This window comes from Protopterus annectens, chromosome 2.part0, assembly GCF_019279795.1.
Source record: "Protopterus annectens isolate FY-2018-M chromosome 2.part0, PAN1.0, whole genome shotgun sequence".
Taxonomy (NCBI): Eukaryota; Metazoa; Chordata; order Ceratodontiformes; family Protopteridae; genus Protopterus; species Protopterus annectens.
Window position 1 is genome coordinate 1,116,001,697 of NC_056728.1, and position 11,626 is coordinate 1,116,013,322.

The window sequence follows — 11,626 nt, forward strand, 5'->3', positions numbered from 1 at the left end:
GATGTTACCTTCTTCATTATTTTTCCACAAAATGAAAGTAGACTTCAGGAGGAGAAAGACGTAGCCACACAGGAAAATGTGCAGAGATGCTGGGACATGGGGCCATCTCCTGCATGAGTTTGAAAGCCCTAGGTTGAGGGAAAAGGGAAGAACCAGCATCACAGAAGACTGGATGATGGATTGTCTGAGGCCTCGCAGCCCAGCAGAGTTCCATGAGGCTGTGAAGGATCACAGGGAAGCTCCTCTGAGAGGTTCAGAGAACGCAGTTGACACTGCATGATTTGACAGCCTTCAGGAGATATGTAACCTGGAAAAAGAGCTCTTCCACCTGTGTAGAAGTGGAAGCCCAGAGGGAGTCCCTCCTGATGGAAGTCCAGAAGGAGGAGAGAGATGGAAAGTGGCCGGGCAGGGAGTGCTCTCACCTGGGTGAGATAGTCCAGATTGCGCCCCCCTCCCAAGAGGGAAGTCCTCAAGGGACCAGTTGGTGGATGACTGTAGGACCAGGAGAGCTCCTGCCTGGGTAAGTGGGGTCAGGCAGAGCTCCCCCATGATGGAAGTCCTTAAGGGAGTGCTGGGTGGATGACTGCTGGGCCTGGAAGGCTCCTGGCAGGAGAGAATGTATTCAACCTTGCCCCGTACCCAATGGCATCCCTGAAAAATCACAAAGTAGCCACAGCCACTCTGGACAGGAGAGCAGGGGAACCTGGAAGCCCTGATGGGAGTGGACCAGCCCCTCGGCAGCTGAGGGGAGTTCCATAGGGCTGGCTGGGATCAGACCGAGGCACTCCTGAGAGGCTCCAAGGGAATGCAAGGCATGGCAAGATTTGGCAGCCTGCAGGGGGCATAGAGGTGGCAGGGTCCCTCAAGGTGAGGTGGGGCTGTGGCCAGGGAAGTATGTCTCTCACCAGGGTTGAAGTGGAGGCCTATAGGGGTTGGCCCTGATGGAAGTTCTTAAAGGAGCACTGGGTGGAGGGCTGTGGGGCCTGGAGAGCTCTTTCCTGGGTGGGTGTAGTCAGGCAGTGTCCCCCATGACAGAAGTTCTCAAGAGGGAGCAGGGCAGAGGCCTGTGGGGCCTGGAGAGCTCCTGCCTGTGTGAGCAGGGTCAGGTGGAGCCCCCCACAACAGAAGTCCTCAAGGGAGGGACTGACAGGTGACTGCATGGCCTGGAGAGCTCCTGCCAGGCAGGGTGAAGGTGTCTGAAAATGCCACATACCTGACAGTATCCCTGAAATATTGAAAAGTCCCTGGATCCACACTGGATGGGAGCGAAAGAGCACAAGGAAGTCCTGATAGGAGCAGACCTGCCATCGGTGACTGAGAGCAGTTCTGTGAGGCCATCCATGATCAGAGGGATGCTCCCCCGAGAGACCCCAAAGGCAAGCATGACATGGCACAATTTGACAGCCTGTAGGAGATACGGGTGAGACAAGGACTGTGGTGCTCTGGACTGGAAAGGAGGCAGACACAGAAGACCCGATGAGAGCAGACCTGTCCCTTGGTGGCCAAGGGGAGTTGAACAGAGTGAGCAGGGATTGGACTAAAGCTCTCCAGAGAGGCTCCAAGGGCATGCATGACACAGCAAGATTTGGCAGCCTGCAGGGGATATGGAAGCAGAGAGGTTCCCCAGATGTGAGGCGGGGTCATGGTTGGGGAGGATGTCTCTCACTAGGGTTAAAGGGGAGGCCTGTAGTGGTTGGCCCTGATGGAAGTCCTTGAGGGAGTGCCAGGCAGAGGGCTGAGTGGCCTGGAGACCTCCTCCCTGGCTGGCTGGGGTCAGAGAGAGGCCGTTACGATGGAAGTCCTTAAGGGAGGGACTAGTGGGTGACTGCAGGGCCTGGAGAGCTCCTGCCAGGCAGGATGAAGGTGTCTGACACCGCCCCGTACCCAACAGGATCCCCAAAATATTGCAAAGGCCCCAGAACCCCACTGGACAGGAGAGCAGGGGCACACGGAAGCCCTGATGGGAATGGACCTGCCCCCTCAGCAGCTAAGAACAGTTCTGCAAGGCTGGCCATGATCAGAGGGAAGACCCCCCCCCCCGAGAGGCCCCAAGGGGACACATGACATGGCATAATTTGCCAGCCTGCAGGAGATATGGGGAAGACAAGGACTGTGGTGTTTTGGAATGGAAAGGAGCAGATGTAAAAGTCCCGATGACAGTGGACCTGCCCCTCGGCAGCCGAGGGGCATTTTGCGGGGCCCGCCAAGATTGGATCAAAGCTCCATGGGAGGCTCCATGGGAATGTGCAACACAGCACAATTTGGTAACCTGCAGGAGACAAGGATGTGGTGGTGTTCCCCTGAGATTAGACGGGGGCCACGCCTGGGGAAGGATGCCTCTCACCAGGGTTAAAGGCGAGGCCCATTGGGTTTGGCCCAGAACAAAGTCTTTGAGGGAGCACCAGGTGGAGGGCTGCAGGGCCTGGAGAGCTCCCGCCTGGCTGACTGAGGTCAGGTGAAGCCCCCATGATAGAAGTCTTCAAGGGAGCCACTGGCAGATGGCTGCATTGTCTGGAGAGCTCCTGCTTGGGTGAGGGCAGTTAGGTGGAGCTCCCCACAATGAAAGTCCTCAAGGGGAAGTTGGATGGAGGGCTATGGGTCCTGGAGAGCTCCTGCCTGGGTGAGCTGGTTCGGGCAGAGACCACCCCAGCAGAAGTCCTTAAGGGGGCACTGGGTGGAGGGCTTCAGAGCCTGGAGACCTCCTGTCTGGGTGGGTGAGGTCAGGCGGAGAGCCCCATGATGGAAAGTCCTGAAGGGAGTACCGGGCATAGGCTGTAGGGCCCAGAGAGCTCTTACCTGGATAGGGTCAGGCAGAAGCTGCCACGGTGGATGTCCTCAAGGGAGGGACTGGCAGGTGACTGCAGGCCCTGAAGAGCTCCTCTGAAGCAAGGGGGAAGGCATCTGACATTGCCCCATACCCAACGGTGTCCCCAAAATATCACAAAGTCCCTGAAGCCATTCTGGACTGGAGACCAGGGGCACACAGAAGCCCTGAATGGAGTGGACCTCCCCCTCAGTGGCCAAGGGGCATTCCATGAGGCCAGCCAGGATCAGACCTAAGCTCCCCAGAGAGTGTCCAAGGGCACACGTAACATGACACGATTTGGCAGCCTGCAGGGGACATGGAGGTTGTGGGGTTCCCCTGAGGCAAGGCCGGGGCCATGCTCGAGGAAAATGTCTCTCACCAGGGTGAAATAGAAGGCCTGTAGGGGTCAGCCCAGATGGAAATCCTTGAGGGAGCACCAGATGGAGGGCTGCCAGGCCCAGCGACCTCCTGCCTGGGTGAGCAGGGAAGGCGGAGCCTCCCATGATAGAAGTCACCAAGGGAGGGACTGGCAGGTGGCTTCTGGGCCTGGAGAGCTCCTGCCTGGCTGACCGGGGTTAGGCAGAGGCTGCTATGACAGAAGTCCTTAAGACTGGAGAGCTTCTGTCAGGCAGTGGGAAGGTGTTTGACCTCACCCCATACCCAACAGCATTCCCAAAATGTTGCAAAGTCCCCAGATCCCATCTGGATGGGAGAGCAGAGGCACACATAAGGCCAGATGGGAGCTGAACTGCCCCTCAGCAGCTGAGAGGAGTTCTAAAACTAATGTGAATTGCAGGACACATTGATCATCAACATTTCAAATGCACTTTTTGGCCCTGGGTTACTCCCGGGGCTATGCCTGTCTGAGGGTTGTGGTGCCTTCCATCACCCCCAGGGCTGTCCTGCCACCATGACTGGTGCAGCCAGGGAGTCAAGGGAGCCCATAGTGGGCCCTCTTTTCCCCCAGGGTGAGATGCAGATGGAGGAGAGGAGCCCCTGTCACCCTCAGCCAGGAAGCCCATTCGTGGTAGGGAGGGAGAAGGCACACATCCGGCCCCCACCTCAGAGGCTGAGGCTGTTGATGGTACCACAACTCAGCTGCCCTGCTGTAGCAAGGCCAGATGCCCACTGAGTTCCCACCCACTGGGGCCATGTCAGCCCTCCTCTTCCACCACCTGGAATCGGGTGGCAGGAGGTGCAGGTGCATGGACCAAGGGTAGGGGAGGCATGGCCATATGTCTCCATGGCTACCTCACCCACCACCTCCCACGTGCAACCATGTTCGGAACTTGACCTCAGATCAGACATGGTGACCCGCTGGATTTAAGCATATTACTAAGTGGAGGAAAAGAAACTAAACAGGATTCCCTCAATTACAGCTAGTGAAGAGTGAGGAGCCTAGCACTGAATCCCTGTTGGGGCGACAGGCACAGGGAAATCTGGAGTACAGAAGTCCATCTCCGCAGCACCTCCCAGAGTGCCCAAGTCCTTGTGATCGAGGCTCAGTCTGAGGAAAGTGTGAGACTGGTGGCAGCCCCCAGCATGTTGGGATCAGGTCTTCCCAGAGTTGGGTTGTTTGTAAATGCAGCCCAAAGCAGCTAGTAAACTCCATCTAAGGCTAAACACTGGGGCGAGACCAATAGCAGACAACTATTGTAAGGGAAAGTTGAAAAGAACTTTGAAGAGTGAGTTCAAGAGGGGGTGAAACCATTCAGAGGTAAAGGGGTGAGGTCTATGCGGTCTGCCCGGAAGATTCAGCTCAGCAGCTGTGTCAGCCACCTGGGCAAGGCAGACCCCCCCCTCCCCCTCTAGGGTGTGGGGGACCATCCCTGGGCACAACGGCTGCTGTCAGGACCACTTCTTCTGCACCAGTGCACCGTGACTGGCTCCAGGTTGACTGGGAAGACCACATGAAAGGTGGCTCCCCTCCACAGATCAGAGTGTTACAGCCTGCGGCATCAGCCCTCGCCATGCCCCAGGGTCATAGGAGATGACTACCCCCACACCCACCCTGCTCTCGTGGCGGGACTGTTGATTGGGCCAGACTGTCCTCAGTGTGGCATGACCATGTCCCACCACCAGGCCGGTGGGCTCAGCTTGGGTGCCAAGGGTCCACAGCGATGTTGGTGACCCATCTATCCCATCTTGAAACATGAAACAAGGAGTCTAACAGGTGCACTTGTCTGAGGGTAGGCAGGAGACCCCATGGCACAATGAAAGTGAGAGCTGGTGTGCCCTGGCTGAGGTGGGATCCCCCCGCCCTATGTGGGGGGGCACACTGCCAGCCCATCTCATCTGTCCCTTTGGGGAGGTGGAATGTGAGCATACCTGGTGGGACACGAAAGATGGTGAACTATGCCTGGGCAGGGCGAAGCCAGAGGAAACTCTGTTGGAGGTCTGTAGAGGTCCTGACCTGCAAATCAGTCATCTGACCTGGGTATAAGGGTGAAAGACTAATCGAACCATCTAGTAGCTGGTTCCCTCCAAAATTTCCCTCAGAATAGCTGGCACTTGGCAGATGCATTTTTTTCTAGTAAAATGAATGATTATAGGTCTTGGAGCAGAAATGATCTCAACCTATTCTCAAACTTTAAATGGGTAAGAAGCCAGACTAGCTGGCTTGGAGCCAGGCATGGAATGCAAGTGCTCAGTGGGCCACTTTTTGTAAGCAGAACTGGTGCTGTGAGATGAACCAAATGCCGGGATAATTCCTCCAATGTGCTCATCAGTCCTTAGAAAAGCTCTTGGTTGATATAGACAACAGGACAGTGGCCATGGATGTCAGAATTCACTAAACAGTGTGTAACAACTCACCTGCCAAATCAACTAGCCCTGAAAATGGATTGCACTGGAGCATCAGGAGGGGCACCATGGTGGCACTGAAGCCCAGGGAGAGGGCCCGGGTAGAGCTGCCACTGGTTCAGATCTTGGTGGTAGTAGCAAATATTCAAATGACATGTTTAAAGGCTGAAGTGAAGAAGGGTTCCATGTGAACAGCAGTTGAACATGGGTCAGTTGGTCCTGAGGTGAGCACTGTTCTGAAGGGATGGGTGATGGCCTCTCCTCAGTCGATTGAAAGGGAGTTGAGTTCAAATCCCTTAATCTGCAGAGGCAGAGATGGATACCTCATGGCATCTAGTGGGTGATGCAAACAATTCAGGAGAAGCCAGAGTAGGCCACCTGGGAGAGTTCTGTTTTCTTTGTAAAGGGCAGTGCACCATGGAATGGGTTTGCCCGGAGAGAGGGGCCTGCATCCTGTAAAGCATTGCGGTTCTGGCAGCATCAGGTGAGCTCTTGACATCCTTGAAAATCTGAGGGAGAGGGTGTAAGTCTCACACAGGGCAGTACCCTTATCTACAACAGGTCTCCAAGGTGAACAGCCTCTTGCATGTTAGAAAAATGTAGGTAAGGGAAGTCATCAAGCCAAATTCATAACTTCATGATAAGGATTGGCTCTAAGGGCTGGGTCAGTCAGGCTCAGGCATGAAGCAAGACTGGGTGAGCACCATGGCTGGACAAGGTGTCATTTTACCACTCCCTGGGGGGCCAGGGGGGATGGTGGCAGTGACTCTGGATGCATGCCGGGCCCTTCCTGTGGATCACCCCGACTGTGGTGAGCTCCGGTCCTGTCCGGCATCCCGCATCATCTGGCAGCTAGCAGCTGACTTAGAACTGCTGCAGACTGGGGAAATCCAACTGTTTAATTAAAACAAAGCATCACAAAAGCCCAAGATGAGTATTGATGCAATGTGATTTCTGCCCAGTGCTCTGAATGTCAAAGTGAAGAAATTTAATAAAGCGCGGGTAAACAGCAGTAGTAACCATGACTCTGTTATGGCAGCCAAATGCCTCATCAACTATTTAGTGATGCACATGAATGGATGAATGAGATTACTACTGTCCCTACCTACTATCTAGTAAAACCACAGCCAAGGGAACAAGCTTGGCAGAATCAGCAAGGAAAGAATATCCAATTGAGCTTGACACTAGTCTGGCACTGTGAGGAGACATGAGAGGTGTAGAATAAGTGGGAGGCCATGGCTGCTGGTGAAATATCACTACTCTTATTTTTTTTCCCCTTACCCGGTGAGGCTGGGGGGTGATCCCCACAAGGGCTCTTGCTTCTGACTCTAAGCGCCTGGTCATCTGAGCATGAAGCGGCTCTGGGGACAGTCTCAGGTGGGGAGTTTGACTGGAGTGGTACACCTGGCAAAGAGTAATGCAGGTGTCCTAAGGTGAGCTCAGGGAGGACAGAAACATCCCATGGAGCAGAAGAGCAAAAGCTCACTTAATCTTTATTTTCAGTATGAATACGGACTGTGAAAGTGGGGCCTCATGATCTTTCTGGCTTTTTGGGTTTTAAGCAGGAGGTGTCAGAAAAGATGCCACAGGGATAACTGGCTTGTGGGGGCCAAGCGTTCATAGTGACAATGCTTTTTGATCCTTTGTTGGTGTTCCCTTAAAGTTAGGTTTAATAGGTGCATGTCACCAGTCTTGAGAAATGTCCCCATATTTATATGACATAGTAAATAATAGATATAATGGCACTGTAAGTTTTTGCTGAAGTGTTCTCAGGTCATTATTTTTTAATCTGTCTCCTCTCTGTGCTTTGTTTGCATCCAGTCTGCTTAGTTCTTTTCAATATAATCTCATTTGATTTCAGAATATGAGGTTACCTGGATGTCACTAGAACAATTTAGTACCCCCTTTGCAGTGCCAAACTGTTTTGCATAAGATTTTGTAAATATATCTACAATCTGTTGTGTCTGAGAATAAATTTTAGAATCTACACAGAGTTTGTCAGTACATAGATCCTGATGTTAAACATTTTTTTATTTATTTGCATGCAATTTCTCTATCAAAACTTTCCACATTCCTTCTGCTGTTTTTTTCAATGAACACATCACTCCAATTAGTTTTATATACTGTCTGTTTTACTTCTATATAATATGTAATTAACCTTCTGTGCCTTGGTTTAGATTTCAGTTTTCTGCATCAAAGGTGGTAAAACTTAACATTAAGTAACAGTAATTTCTTCAGGAACACAAACAATGTCTTGTATGTTCCGTTCCCTGGTAGTTTTTTTTTTTTTTACAAACTGAAGCAACTGTTGTTCCTGAACATACATTGTGAATAGTTTTCTTACTAATATTATTGAATCAATATTATTCCTCTATGTTTCTGTTAAATATAAGTCCCAAGCCACTATTATTCTTCCCTCTTGTGTTTCATGCAAGAAATGTATGAATTCTTCTAGGTCATCAACACTTGTTTTTGTTGGTCTATAAACTCCAACAATTGTAATATGTTCTGGCATTGTCTTTATTGTCATGATTGCACAATCTATAGTATCAGTGTTATAATTGAATATGTAGTAATCACAGATCTTATAGCAATATTTAATCTCTTCATAACACCTTCTTCTGATTTTTTGTAGAATGTCTGTTACAATAAAAATAGTTACACCCTGATAGAACTTGTTTTCATTCATTGTTCTTTAATCATGTTTCACAGACAATAGCAACATCAATCATGTGGGAATGTAGCACATTTTCCAATAAAACAAAATTTATTATTAATGCTCCTGAAATTAACAAACATCAGAAATGCATCAAATGTTGCTGTCAGTGACCTATTACATTTTTGACCTGGCAAAAATCTTGCCTTGTGTTTATTAAATACTGAAAAATATCTGCTGCAAAAATTATTTTCCCTGATCTTGACAAGTGTACGCCAGCCTGTCTGAACACATGTGCCCAGTATTAGGCTTAGATGCTCTACACATTTTCATTTTTTAAATTGGACATTTTTTCATGTAGATATTTACTCAAACAATCTCTTCATTCATGATGAAATGACTCTTCTTTCTATATGTGATTTGTGAAAAATACGTCCTAACACCTGTAAAAGCCATGCTGTCTAAGACAGATGTAAGTTCCCTGCTAACAGTCAGACAGACCTTGTGAATGTGATCATTTGTATTGAGATAAAAAAAAAAACAGATCCAAACTTCCTTATATTAAGGCGTTCTAAGGCCTGCCTCACATCCTCTATGTTTGCTCCTGGCAAGTATAACATTATTAAAGGTATTTTTTGCAGACAAGGTTCAAAGTCTCTTGTTTTGACTTGTTTAAAATAGACTGAGAAATGAAAATAAATGGTTCTTGTGACTGTGGGGGTAGTATGAGTCTTTGATAGGATGGGAAGTTGAAGACTTCAGAGAAGAAGTTGGAGCGGGAGAATGTCAAAGTTGCTGTTACTGGTTTATTTTGAATAATACTTCTTGTGAATCAATTTACTTATTTTTAGAACTGTTTTAAAATGTATCTAAGTATTTCTAAATGTTTTTATAGGCTGTCTTTTGTTTTGTCATATTGTTTGAGGAGATTATGACTTGGATATGTTGCTGCCTATTGTTTGGTGAGGGGTTGTTTTTCTATGATTGTCACTTATCACCTTTAAGTTTTAAAAGGATTTCAAAGGAGTTAGCCAAATATTTCCTTTTTCTAGAGCTGAAAAGTTATGGGGTAGAATTTATCCTTGAGATGTATGACTGTACTGATGAGAGCAGTATCTTGTTTATTTGCCTTTAATTGCAACATATACATCCATGACTTGATTTTTTTTCCATTTTTCATTTGTTTATTCTTATCATCAAATGTTTTACCAGTCAGTTTGATAATGCTTCATCTTTTAAATCTTTCAATGTTATTGGTTGATGTCTGTAATATCTGCAATAACTTTGAAACTCTAGAGATGTTTAACGTCAGATGTAACTTTTAAAGTTCCTTCCCCTGTTGTTCCTGAATTGCATGCCTGAATTGTTAATGATTTTATAAATGTATGTACGGCACAGTTATTAAGCTCATGTAATACTTGTGTGTAGTCAAATTCTCCTTTATAGAACTTCAAATTTATGTTTTTGAAAGATCACATTCTTCTCTGGCTAAATCCCTTTAACATCTTTAAAGATGTCATCTAGATGGTTTGTGTCGATGCCGGGGCACTAAACATGAAAAGGAAGAGGAGCACTTGGCCTGAAAAAATTATACGTTTCAACAGATTAGAATATTTCTGCCTGATTCATGCAAGCATTGTGTAAGCATCATAAGGATATCTGACTCATTGCAAGAAATCTGATACTAAAGAAGTTATGAAGAAATCAAGTGCTAATGATTTGAAGCAGTCAATGCATGGATCTCCTGAAATAAAGCCATCATGATTCTGTTGCATCCCAAGACAGAAAATGTTGAAATTTCAAAACTGCTTCTTACGTTTAAATTGCTAATATTGAAATAACACTGTGAACTTATAGAAATTATAACATGTCCCTAAAAACTGCAAAAATGGAAAAAATAATTAACAAACCATGAGTCTTGTTTGTGTAAGCCAGAAAAACAGTATGATTTCCTTATTAAATACACAGTATTTTGACTTTAGTGAAGAGCTTCTGATTTCTTTATTTTAAATAGCCTAGTAAAAATAAGGACATCTGGTTGATACAGTTCTTCCAGAAATGACTTCCTCATCAACTTAACAAGGTTTATAGGGCACTGTACACTGTGTGTACACTGTGTAGATACGCTGAAGAGTGAGTTACTGTGATGTGCAAGTTGTACAGGCAGATAAAAGAAAGGTTGATAGTCTGGTGAGTAAAAACAGCATGTTTGGTGGGAGTGTTTTTCAGAAGTTTTAGAGAAAACTAGAATATTCATGGGTGGATAGGGGTGAGATTGAGTAGAGAAGAGATATTGGATAATTCAATTTAGTATGTGGTAGAATAAGTGGAAACTTTGGATGATTTTGATTGGGTAGAACTAGGAGTGGCTGTGTTAGAGGAACTGTATAAATCTAGTGAAAATGGGGGTGGGTGAGAATTGGGGGTAGAGTAGGGGAGCAGAGTGAGCCTGAGCAGAGCGAGGGTGAACAAAGTGGGTTAAACCAAAGATGGCATGCTGCAGACCATGTAAGAAAAAAAAACAATCAGAAAGGTGCATTTCTTCAGGGTATTTCATTACACTATGTATCTAGTACAATACATTATTTATTACCTTGCCAACATTTAATGGCTGACTGGTGGGGGAGGCAATAATGGTTATGGAGAAATACTACTTTACAGCATTGAGGTGTAGGAGCCAAAGTAGAAGTGTGGAGACTAGAAAGGCAGTTTACCAGGCATACAATATGCAAAGTTAGATAGAGCTACTAAGGAGTCTGCAGTAATAAAAAGGCAGAGTACAAAGGTACTACCAAATATTATTCCATAGTATAGATTAAAGAATATAGCAAGAGGGAGGGTTAATAGAAGTTGGAATACAGGGGTGAAAGGGTGGGCTACTAACAAATATTGTTCCAAGTTATAGACTCAAAAATATAGTAATGGGGACAGTGATAGAAAGGCTCGGTAATGTGCAGGTACCATATCTTTTGAAAAACAAGTCTAGTTTCCATGTGCTGCTCAGAAATCCCTGAAAGCCAGCACTTAAAACTGAATGCTTTCAAGGGAAATTCTATGTAATCCTACAAACTGTGCCACAAGCCTACTAGGTATACCTCACCTGTCAAAATATAGAATTGAAAGTGGTAGCATTTGCCATGTCAATACAGGTATATAGAATGCTCCACTATATAGCACACTGCCTGTGTAGCATATGGACATACACATGCTCTACACACTGGGATATAATAGCCCAACCCAGTGCAGACACTCTAAGACTATCATCCATGACTTACTGGCAACCATTGAGGAGGAACCACACAACAAACTGAGACAGCAAATGTGCAATACACACATGCATTGTACATTGCCCTTACAATTAA

General features: G+C 47.1%; 1 pseudogene; it reads left to right on the top strand.

Moving 5' to 3' along the window:
- The first annotated feature begins 4,096 nt into the window (after window positions 1–4,096).
- On the top strand, window positions 4,097–7,607 carry LOC122793878 (annotated as a pseudogene).
- The last annotated feature ends 4,019 nt before the right edge of the window (window positions 7,608–11,626 follow it).